The sequence below is a fragment of the Cervus elaphus genome, chromosome 30 (assembly GCF_910594005.1).
Source record: "Cervus elaphus chromosome 30, mCerEla1.1, whole genome shotgun sequence".
Taxonomy (NCBI): Eukaryota; Metazoa; Chordata; class Mammalia; order Artiodactyla; family Cervidae; genus Cervus; species Cervus elaphus.
The window spans coordinates 31,244,436-31,256,652 of NC_057844.1; the positions used below are offsets into that span (position 1 = coordinate 31,244,436).

The window sequence follows — 12,217 nt, forward strand, 5'->3', positions numbered from 1 at the left end:
CGGGGAAGCCCGGGCCCTGTGTGAGCTGGAATCTTAAACTGTGTGCAGCACTTAAGACCAACGTTTGCTGCAGGCCTCCTCAGTCGTGTTATTCTGTGCCCTGTCACCATGAAATCTGAAGCTCTGGATTGACACTGGAGCTTGTGTTCAGTGTCACAGAACGGAGGACGAGGGGGTGCGGTGCAGGGAGGGCTCATGGAACAGGAGCTAAGTCCACGTTTGTGAAACTCTCGGAGCAAAATGACTGTTACGTGTAAGTGGCTTGTGCAGATAGAGTGGAGGTTGTCCTACCAACTGCAACCAGAGCTATAATTACTGATTTTGGGGGGAAGTGGCAGAGTTTTGACTTGAAGCAGAATTAAAATATGGGGGACACAGTGCTGCTTTTGCAACTGAACTCGTATAGAAGGTGCAGGGTCTGCTTGGCCACCTTTGATAGAAAAGCCATACCGGCTTTTCTTGTGAATTGGGTGCCTCTTATCTTTTAACAGCTTTACTGAATATAATTTAACAGCATAAAGTTCGTCCACTTGAAGTACAAATTCAGTGGCTTTACTATATCCACAATTAGGCAACCATTCCCACAATTTCAGAACATTTTCATCACCCACTCAGGCAAGCCCTCATCTCCTCTCTGTCTTCATTCCAGATTTTTTCATGTACCTGAACTGACAGAGCGTGTGGCCTTTTGTGACTGGCTTCTTTCACTTAACATAATGTTTTCAAGGTTCATTCACGTTGTTGTTCCTCATCCACGTTCATTCCTCTTTATGGCTGAATAATATTCCCTCATGTGGATAGCATCACTGATTCAGTAGACCTGAATTTGAGCAAACTCCATGAGATAGTGAAGGACAGGGGAGCCTGGCGTGTTGTCGTCCATGGGGTTGCAAAGAGTTGGACACAACTTAGTGACTGAACAACAACAAATGGATAGACTACATTTTGTTTTTCCACTTATGAGTTGATGGGCTTTGGGGTGGTTTAGCTACTTTTCAGCCATTGTGAAAGTGCTGCTATGAACATCTGTATGCAGATTTTTGTATAAAAGTTTTTTTATAGGCTTTTGTTTATCTTTGTTAGATATCTAGGAGTGGTTGGGGTCCTATGGTGACGACTCTGATTTTTTGAGGAATCTTTCCAGTTTTTGAATCGTATGTGTTTTCTGTTGTTCATTTTGAAGTACACATTTCAGTGGCATTCAGCCCGTTCACCTTGTTGTGCCATCATCACCATGTTCCCCTCCTAGGCCCTGATGACACCATCTCTTGGGCCCCAGGAGGGGAAGTGGCTTTGGCTTTGATCTGTCAAAGTGATGGGTTAGTCGTGAGCCTACCCACTGCCCTCTGAGAGTGAGAACAGGCTAAGGGCTCTTGGCCCCAGACCACAGGGTCTCAAAGACAGGAGATGTTGGCTAAGAGGGCAGGAGGGGGTAACTCGCCGAGGCTACCCAGAAACCAGGAGCGGGGGCTGCTGTCTCCTCCTGGGGGACCTACCCAGTGTGGTGGGGAGACGCCGTCCTCCCCGCACACAGGCGTGTTTTCCTGGTCATGCCCAGATCTCCCTGGGCCCTGGCAGGGGGCCTCAGGGAATCCTGAGCATAGAGGCCATGAGGGGTTGTATTTTCTGAGTCTCAGGAGAGTGTGTCCGCGTAGGGCCAAAGTGTGTGTTTACGAGGGAATCATCATCAAGTCAGAGGAGATCTTGTAGGTCGGCCTGGACTGTGGGCGCCCCGACTTTGGCTCCCTCTGCCTGCTCACCTGGGACTCCATATTCCTCACGCCCCATCCTGTCCCGGAATGCCTGGCCCGGCCTCCCCCTGGCCCACCCCGACAACTCCATCCTGAGGTTCCCCAGGCCTCCTCTCGACCCCTTGTTTTGGAGAAAGCCCTGCAGTTTTCATATTGTGATCATATTCTTCCTGAGCAGCCCTTTCACCTTTCTAGCAGTACGTCACTTCCTCACTGGCAAAGATGCTGTTTTAGTAAACTCTTTGGGGTAAGTCATTGGCAGACAGAAGCCACAAATGTCCAGATTCAGAGCAGGCATCATTCATGAGCTGATTTTTTGGAAATAGTGACACATCATGTAAGGGCTGATGAAAAAGTGAAAGTTAATCGCTTAGTCGTGTCCGACTCTTTGCGATCCCACAGACTGTAGCCTGCCTGGTTCCTCTGTCCGTGGGATTCTCCAGGCAAGGATACTGGAGTGGGTTGCCATTTCCTTCTCCAGGGGATCTTCCTGACCCAGGGATTAAACCTGGGTCTCCTGCATTGCAGGCAGACTCTTTATCAACTGAGCCACTGGGGAAGCCTGACTGAATATCAGTAAGGGCTGATATTCGTAGTCAAATGGTTGTTCACTTAAATGGGAGGATGTCTTTAAATAGCAGCTCCCCCGGCTGCATGTGTCTGTTGGAGTTGCTCACATAGCTGTTTGGGCAAGAAGTTCCAGAGTGCCAGCCAGGAGCCTGTGCAGTTGGAAAAACTAAGAAGCAAAGAGGAAGTGTTTCTTCTTATGTCCCTTATTCAGAGAACGTCTCCCTAACGATTCATTGATTTTTAAGAAGTGCTTGATGTTGCTATAGGGATAATAATCTCAATTTCTAATTATTTTTAAGCCATTCTGTGAGCTCGACAGTAGTTTCCTCATTGCAGAAGTGGGGAAGTAGGGGTTCGGAGTAACCTGCGAGAGGTCATTCAGGTAGTCGGGGGTCAAAACCCAGGCAGGTTGTCTTCAGAAACCATTTCTCCTCTTTCTGTTGTCTCTGACGGTTTGCTCAGTGGGAGGAGTGTCCTTGTGTCTGATTTTACTGTGATTACATTATGGCCCGTTGCCCCGGGGGACCTATGAGAGGTCTCACGTAGAGTTTCAGGAGCATCAGAGCAGGTTTAGACAGCTGAGCAGAGGTTTGAGCCACGGCTCCGCGTTTCCCCCTACTTTATGAAGCTGCTTTTCTGGAAGTGGAGCTGTGTTCGAGTGGGACAGAGTAAGCACTTCACGAAAACGTCAGCCTCCACGATGCTGCTGTCCTCGTTGGGGAGACACCTGACCCACAGATGCGTGCCCGTCTTTGCTGGGCCAGCAGTGGAGTTCGGAGGCTGACTGCTGAGCGTGTTTGCAGTGTCAGAGGGAAATGACTGAATGGAAAGCCTGCATGCTTTCTGTGCCCCTCTTCCTTTATCCCCGCCACCCGTTTCCTGCTCTGCTCATTTTTTCCTTTTACAGTCCGTGAGAACTTCTGCATCAGGCGGCCATTTGGTCCCGTCCAAGTCATAGGGCCTCAGATTCTTAGGTGTTAACAAATCGAGGCTGGCTGCAGGCTGGCAGGTGGAGCGCTTCTGGGGCGGAAGCTGCTGTCCCTGCCCGTGGGCCTTGCCTCCTCCGTGCTCACCCAGAATCTCCGAGTCCGGGGTCCTCCTTCCCACTCAGACTCTGATGCAATGACCTCTTCATAACAATAGTGGCAGTGGAACCTGAGAATAGCTTGAGGTTCTTGCCTGCTCTGAGCCTCACACCGCACCTGTGAAGCATCAGTGGGAGATGCCGCCCGGTTCCTTTCTGTCTTGGGGGGCGGGGGTGCCTCCCAGCAGCCCATCCCCGCCGACTTCTGAGCTTCTCACATGACTCTCAGTGAACACGCTCCCACGCGTCTTCAAGACCAGGTTCAGCCTTAGAACCGCTGTAAGGAGTGGAGCTTAGTCATCAGTTCATTATTTTCATCTTTTACTTTTTTCCCTTAATCTGCCTGCCTCTTAGTAATTCTCAATCTTGGTTTGGGGACGAGGTTTTGGTTTCTTTGTGAATACGTGCTTATCCCCAGAACTCTTTGTAGGTTTTTTAAATAGTAAAACATTACTTTAAAGGATTTTTTTAAACCAATTCATTAAAAATAAATGCATCTGCGGAGCACTTGCTCACAGCTCCACACTGTGAGGCGGGTTCCCCCACCTTGACAGCATGCAGTCAAGGAATACTTGGTCACCTCGTTGTGGAGTATCTCTCATCTCAGAGGGAGGATGAGTCGTCAGACTGTGAGCTTTCCTTGCTCCAGAAAAGGCTGCAGTGATTTTAATTATCGCAGGGTTGGGAGAGGAATGGACATCTTGCTGCTTCTTTGACGACATTTCCTTTAGAGTTTGTAATTTTTTCCCCCAATAGGCATTGTAGAACGACACGCGTCTGCGTATGTTGTGAGGTCCTTCAAACAGCTTTTATGCTTAAGTGTTGTCTCTACCTTAGGGAGTGGGCAGGAAATGGTGTCGGCCCCAAATAAAGGTGACATCAGGGTGGACACTGGAACTTGGGGGAGATGGGACACTGGAGTCTGCTCCATGAGTTTCTCTGGGAAACCACTAGTAACATCAGTCAGACCTGTCCTCATGAGCCCCCATCCCCTGTCCTCAGGTGGAAGCCTGTCCTTCCTCACTGAAAACCTGTGAGTGAGTGTGTGGTCCTGCCGTGGTGGAGATCCAGGTGGCAGGCGGTGTGGGTCAGGGGAGGGCAGGGGCCACGATGTGTAGAGAGTATTTGGGTTTCTGGTCCCAGCCAGGTATGCCCTCATGAGTGTATTATCTCAGTTACTACAGTCTGCTCATTTCTGGGTAAATCCCAAATGCAGAGCCTCAAGGCTGGAAGGCTCAGGACAGAGGGGATGGCTCCCAGGTTCCTGCGGTCGGGAAGGCCCTGTGGAGTCAGCAGCACGTGGCTCTGGCAAGCGCAGCTGCCGTGATGTTAGTTCTGGATGCATCCCCCACGGCGCCTGTCCCACAGGGTCCTAACGGAAGGAAGGACAAAGTGCGAGGGCCTCAGAGGACAGTTTTGGTTCCTGGGTGATGCCTGGCGGGCCCCTACCCTGGTTCTGGAGACGCTGAGGCCTCTGTCCGGCACTCGGGCTTTGAGTCCGTCATCTCCTCTCTCCTGGACCAGGAAGGATGTTAACTCCTTCTCAGTGCTCGCCAGCCTCTTTGCCCACACTCCCTTTAACAAACAGAAATCTCATGCTGGAATTTCAAAACTTTTCACACCGAAGGAAAAATTTAATTAACATTTGCTGTTTCAAACAAAAGATGCTCTCCTTCCAGGATCCTGTCCCCTGCACATTCCCTCGGGAGGTCCTTGTCTGTTCCTGGGGCTCCTGGCCGTGGTACTTGGCTGGAGTCAGAAGACTTGTCGGAACCCCCCCCAAGGCCTTGAACTGTGTTCCTGTAGCTTCTTCATTCCTTACCATGACCTTCGGATCTGACCTGGTGGGATGGAGCGCTGGCTTGGGGCCACCTTATTTCTAATAATTTCATGAAATTGCTTTAGTGAATCAGAAACATGTTCTTCCTGGTGATATGTCATCCATCCATATGTTTCAAAGATGTTCCCAATCATAAGATGTACATAAACTCCAAAGAGTCAGGAATTTTGATCTCATGAGTTCACTGCTGTGTCCCTGGTTTCCAGGACTGTGTCTGACACTCAAGACACTTGTGGCTTGAAGAACAGAACACAGACTCATTCAAAGGCAAAGCAGCTACTTCAGCTGGACAGGGCAGCCTGGCATGCTGCAGTCCACAGGGTTGCAAAGAGTCAGGCATGACTTAGTGACTGAACAACACCAAGAAAAAAAACTTGGGTGTTATTTTTAATAAGACAAAGCGAAAAAACCTGTTTAGTAGTTCCTATCAATGTGCCTAATGGGAAAGCCTGATTCCTCTATAAATTATTCAGTGGAAATGTGTTCGCTGGTGTTTCCAGGTGATTTTGCATAAACACACATTTCCCATCAGTGTGTGGGTGTCCCCTGTTGCACAGACATTGGTGTCGTGACCACACCTGTGCCCTTGGGAGCCCGTCCAGGGCGGTGTTGGAATGCGGCCTGCTGTATTTATGAGGAAATAAGTGAAATAAAATTCTTTAGGTTTGAGGTGGTTGTAGCATTCTCACTACCCTGCTTTTAACAAATCCGAAGTAGAATAAATCAGTTGGTACATTCTTGGAGTAAGGAAAAGCAGTACTAATGAGTTTACTTAGTGTTCATGCCAGTCTCAGTAATCCTGGTGGGCTCAGCCAGGTGGGCTCAGCCTGGTTTAATGTACTCTAGCGCTTAAGTTGAGCATCCCTAAACTGCTTTGCTGCTATGACAGGGAGACACGAGCAGTGAGGTCCTCAGTCAGGCTGCTTCACCCTGTCTGAGGAAGCTGGAGAGTGGCTTTCCTGGGGGGCCTGTGTCAGCCTGGCTGTGTCCACGCCTTAGGGCAGCCCTAAAGCAATGGTTCTCAAACTGTGTGATCTCAGAACCCCCTGCAGTCCTAAAGATTGTGGAGAACTCCACCGAGCTTCTACTTATGTGGGTAGTATGGATCAGTATGTGTCTGACTCTTTTCAACCCCAAGGACTGTAGCCAGGCTCTTCTGTCCCTGGGATCCTCCAGGCCAGCATACTGGAGTGGTTGCCATTTCCCTCTGCAGGGGAGCTTTCCAACCCTGGGTCTCCAGGGATCGAACCTGGATCTCCTGCATTGTAAATGGATTCTTTACTGTCTGAGCCATCAGGGAAGCCCATCATATGTATATGTTTATCTAAAAACACATTTGTTAATATCACCACCAGTGTCCTCAGAAAACTCTGAAGTCTTGGGAAACCGTCGACTGAGACCTTGGTGACAGATACAACTTTTCCACAATTCTACGTTTTTTTTGAATAGCTCAGATCTTGTCATTGGCCCCAAACATTGTCAGTTGTTTCCTTCTCAATTCTGTTCCTTTCATTCCAAGGTTTTCCTCCTAAAATACAGATCTGATGATGGCTCTTGGTGGCCAGACTTCGTAACTTGTTCCCAGCCCCCAACACTTGGGTAGATTCCAGCCTTGTTTCAAGCCTATACGTTAAAAAAAAAAAAAAAGCTTAAAACAACACAGATTTACTGTTTTTCAGTTCTGTGGGTCAGAAGTCCAAAATGGGTGTCACTGGGCTCCAGGCCAGGTGTTGGGAGGATGTGTACCTTCTTAGAGCTCTAGGGAGGATCCAGCGCCTTGCCTTTGTTGGCTTCTCGAGGCTGCCTGCCTGCCTTGGGTCTGGGCCCCGGACAGTTCGAGGCTCGCAGCGCCCCTAGAGCCTCTCCCATCCCACCCCTCTGACCGGGACTCCCCCCTCCTTCAGGGACCCTGAGGATTACATCAGACCCACCCGAGAACATCTCACCGGAGGTCGGCTGGTTCCCCTGTTCGTCTGCAGCCTCCTTGTCATGTAGCCTGCTATAGTCACACGTTCCCGGAAGTAGGACCTGGACATCGGGGTTGGGCGGCATGGTTCGGGCTGTTGTAGTCTAGCCTCTCCGTCTTTATGTTCCGTCCCTGCTCTCTCGTCCTCTGAACAGCATCCCCTTGTGGCAGAAGCCTTTCCTGGGGTCTCCAGGTGGAGCTGCCGCTTTCTCTTGGGCCGAGATAGAGACCCGTGGGGGCATCAGTCCCCAGGAAGGATCCGTGTGTCCATCGGCCCTGGACTGTGACCTGAGCCTCATGCACCTTCGCTTCTCCCACTGCCCCTGTACTTGGCACATGATAGACAGCTGGCAATACACTGTCAGTTTTGGACATTTGATCATGGGCTGCGTTTTAGAGGCTATTGAGTGAATGTTCGGTTTCTTATCTGTAACAACGGCGTTAAGAGTTACGTAGGTGTCATCCTTGTGGGCTATCAGAATGCTTAGAAGTCAAGTGTCATGGTAGCTACTGCAGCTCATGCTCAAGTGGTTCGGGAGAGAATTGTTCATGTACATAACGATAGAGCAAATGTGGCAAAATGTTCAGTGTTGGTAAATGTAGATGAAAAGTATTGTAAATAGGCTAGCTTTTCTGTAGGTCTGAACATCTGCAAAAGAGAAATGGCAAAGAATGGCATCTTAGTGTAGGATGAACAGCCGAAAGGTGTTGGTTGGGATGGAATAGTTGATTCCAGCTGCTGGAATCTTTGCGGCACTGCAGTCACAAACTGGGGCTGTTGGTGAACATCTTCACGTGCGTGTTTGGCTCAGTGCTGATCCTCGCTGGGGTCACTTGGGCTATAGAATCGTGTTCAGGTTGTGTGATAACCAAACCTCTCCCGCTCCTGAGTGAGTGAGGGCGTGAATGCGTGCAGAGTAGAAACCCTGCGGCTGGGAAGACAGAGGACTTTATGTGTCTTGTCCAGGAGGGTCTTCCTGCCCCCATCGGAGCAGTCTGGGGCCTGCCCTGAAGTCCGTGGGGCTGGCGGGTGCTTACTGCCAGCCAAATAGGGTACTGGAGCCATGCCACTGTGCGTGGTCCCAGCGAGGACAGGAGAGTGGACGGTCACAGATTGGAGTCCTGAGTTCCCTGGAGGAGGCAGCTGAGGCTCTCTGGCCCTGCTGACCTGGGGGTCTCAGTGCTAGCATCCGAGAGGACTCGCTGCCCGGCTGGCCCCTCAGGGCCTCTGAGCATGCACAGGCCGGCTCTGTGCCCTTGCTATGTGGACGTGGCCTGTCTGGGTGATGCTCTGCTGTCGTTCTTACTTGAGACGTGACCCCACATTTGCAGCGGTGGCGGGGTGGGACCCCTGGTTTGGAGGCTGTCTTGTCCAGTTTCTGGGTCTCTCCTCAGCAGTGCCTCCCCACATCCCCTCCACACCCCGCCCCCCCAATGCTGCTTCATCTACATTGAGACCTCATCTCCCCACCATTAGCCTGCCCTCTGATGCTGAGCTGAACAGAAGCTTTCCTCCCTGCGTTGGCCATGGGCTTGGAGGTTCTGGGCCCCCAGATGGAGTCTAACGTGGTCTCTTCCCTTGCCTCCTAGGAGCCAGCCGCCCCTTCTCGAGCCTCCTGAGACGCCGTCGCTCCAGGACCAGGGACCCCCGGGTGACGAGGTGACAGTCCTCACATCGTAGTCCAGGTACAGTCTAGCAGGAGGGTCTGTTCTTGGTGCTGGGGTGTTACTCTAATGGGGTGTCACTCATTTAGGCCTTTCGTTAGCTCTCGGCTTTTTGAGTTAACTGACAGCTAAGCCCTAAGCCTTCTTTTTTTAACATCTCACTGACCTGTCTCAGCCAGCTCTTCTGTCTCACCCGGAAAGGCTTGTCTTTCACTCTCGTGGGCTTTTGAGTTTCTTTGTGCATTTCTGCTCCATCCTGACTGCTTGACGTCCTGGGACAGCAGGGCCTTGGTCCAGGGCACGTGGTGGGGAGCGGGTGTCCCCGCACTCGGGGCTTTGTCCGCATGGCCTGCAGTTCTCGGAGGGACTGGGCCCCATGGGCGGCTGTAACACCATGGCCTCAATGCATCTGTTCCTCGTCTGCCTGTGACTCTTCGGAGCTGTTGTGGTCTCAGGGTCAAGGGCCTGTTCCAGTCTGCATCCTGCTCCCAGTCTTCGCATCTGGCTCCCCTGCCTCGAGGTCTTCGGCCTTTCACTCTCCTCAAGAGTTCTCCCACAGCTTGTTCCTGGGTGCCGTAACCACCTGTCAGTCAGTGTATTTCAGGCCGGAGCTTGGAGCCCCAGGGTCCAGGGATGGGGGCAAGGGGAGACAGGAACAGGCGTGGAGAGCAGGGAAGGCCAAGACCGGCCAGGGATCTCCGTGTCCCCCATGTCCCTTTAAATAAGAGTGGGTCCAGGGACTCCCCAGGTGGCCCAGTGGTTATGACTCCGAGCTTCCACTGCAGGAGGCCCGGGTCCAATCCCTGGTTGGGGAGCTAAGATCCCACATGCCATGTGGTGCAGCCAAAAAATTAAAACCAAATAAATAAAGTGAGAGTGGGTCTAGTTCAACTGTTGCTTATATTTGCATCTGGCGTAGGATGTAGGTTGGGGGAAAAGGATCCTACTGTACAAGTGCTGGACAGTTATTGCTCAGGTTATTTTATGATAAGTAACAGGTCACCGAGTATGGAGGCTTCACTTTTGTGACTGTTTCATTCATCACAGTTTTTCAGAGGGGTGTGTGTGCGTGTGTGTGCAAAAGAACTGCAGTTGCCCACGCACACACATACTCCTATAGTCCGTCCTCTGGGCCCTTCATATTCTTAATTTTGAGTGTGGAGCCGCATTGAGAAGACACACATAGTCAGGATCAGCGGCCCTCGCTGAGTCCTTCATCAGGGGACTTGGGGGTGCGTAGCTATGACCTTTGCCACGTGGAGGCCCCCTGAGGGAGGGGGCGGGGCTCCCCAGCTCCTCCCTGCGGGCAGGGGGATGCTCCGAGTGAGCCCCGTGTGTGTGAACTTCCCAGTTAACCGCAGGCTGGACAGTGAGCCCTGGCTTATGGTGACCCCTGGGGTCAGGTTCCAGTGGCATTCTGTAGGAACAGCCTGTCTTCAAGGTCATGGCCCCGGAGCTTCCATCACGGCAGAGCCGGGGGCTCTGCCTGTGACGTCCGGTGTAACCACCGTCCATCCTTCACACTCAGTGCCGCAGGCCAGCCCTGGCCTCGTGTCCACACTCTTGGCCACTTAGTCCATCTCAGGCTTCACTGTGATCCTCCAGTGCATTTTCTCCTGGCCCTTGATCGTTGGTCCTGCGTTACTGTGTCCACAGGCCCTCATGCACCTGGCCGCTTGCTCCCGAAGCTGCGGAGTGACTTCAGGTCCACGGCGGCGTGTTCTCTGTGAGGGAGACAATTCTGTTACTGCCTGCTGGATGTGTACCCCACGTGTGTGATGTAACAGGAATCCCCATGCTGGGAAAGTGTACAAACAGGTGCTTGGGGTCGGCCTGCAGACAGGTGGGGTGTGGATCCAGGAAGGGGGCCATGGTGTTTCCTTCAGACTTTAAATGCTCTTCTCTTGGGGGCGAGTGTCTGAAGTCTTGGCCACCAGAAAAGCAGGTCACACACACACCAGCACGACCTGTCACGAAACGTGCCATTCCTGCTGGGGTGCCCCTGCACAGGAAGCGCTGCGCAGGTAATCCTCATGGTAACCAGGGGCTCCAAGAGGAGAGGACAGGGATGGAGCAAATGCAGGAACACGGGAAAGGACGGAGTATCCGCTTGCACACAGGCACTCTGTCAGCTGGATCAAAATGCCCTGCTCGAAGGCTAGTGCATCGATTCACTCCCAAATAAAGAAGGCAGGTGGCAGCCTGGGACCGTCTCCCCTCGTGTCTGTCCTGCCCAATGAGACCTGATTAATCCTTGCAGTGGTATGTGGTTGGTGCCCTCAGCCCTTTCTTTACATAAAAGGTTTACATCTCGAGTGCGCATCCCTCAGACGCCCACCCACAGCTCTCCTGGTCTGCCCTGCTCCCCGCAGCCCAGCCCAGCTGCACCTGTTCAGCCTGGTGGGCCTAAACTTTGTCTCTCGGGCAGGTGAGCGTATGACCTGCCAAAAAGTGGGGAGGGTGAAACTGAAATTTCACATATGTCCTGCACCACGGATGGCACAGACACATGTCTGCTGGTTTCTCTCTCCAAGCTTTTGAATAACCTACAAACCACTTTGTTCTTTGTTTTCCTTAAACCTCTGCTTTGGAACGCACGTTGGCTTCTATAATTTCAGGCAAAGTCCCCAAATGGTACAATTTAGGCCCAGAGAAATGTCTAGGGACATAGTCCACTACTGCTTATTACAAATCGTTTACTCTTGGCTGTTTTTCTAGTTAAAAAAAAAATTGGCTGAAAATTGACAGTTTCATATGGCTCAACCTAATCATGGATAAGAGACTTTGTACATAGCCATGTCTGAGCATCAAGGGGCTGCCCTGGGGGTGCAGGTCTCCAGAGGAGTTTCCTTGTTGTTTTCTGGGTCAGCCTGACAGGAAATCCTCTCTCTTACTTTTGGGAATTTCTCAATGTGCACGTATGCAGAGAGAAAACGTAATGAAACTCTACATACCCAGGTACCTCCCAGGCGGACTCTTTAGAAGAGATTTCCTTCCCCTCAGTTCAGAAGCAGTAAGCAGTCATTGAAAGAATGTTAAAATGCTGGCGAAAATGCCAGTAATCTGTCCAGAGACACTGCCTCCATTCTCCTTCCAGAGCAGTCTAAGTATACACTCACACTTGTGTGTGTTACTGTTAGTTTTCTACCAGTCTGAGTATACACACACACGTGTGTTCCTGTTATTTTCTGCCAGTCTGAATATACACTCACACTCCTGTGTGTTCCTGTTATTTTCTGCCAGTCTGAGTATTCACTCACACTCCTGTGTGTTCCTGTTCTTTTCAACCAGTCTGAGTATACACTCACACTCCTGTGTGTTCCTGTTGTTTTCAGCCAGTC

At 51.3% G+C, this 12,217-nt stretch overlaps 1 protein-coding gene across 4 annotated transcripts in view; it reads left to right on the top strand.

Moving 5' to 3' along the window:
- SLC7A1 (solute carrier family 7 member 1) overlaps positions 1-12,217 on the top strand; it is a 61,279-nt gene that overhangs the window by 23,064 nt on the left and 25,998 nt on the right. For all 4 annotated transcript variants that reach the window (XM_043891581.1, XM_043891582.1, XM_043891583.1 and 1 more), the window contains exon 2: positions 8,802-8,897. The gene's annotated coding sequence lies outside the window, so the exon portion shown is untranslated. The remainder of the gene's footprint in view (positions 1-8,801; positions 8,898-12,217) is intronic.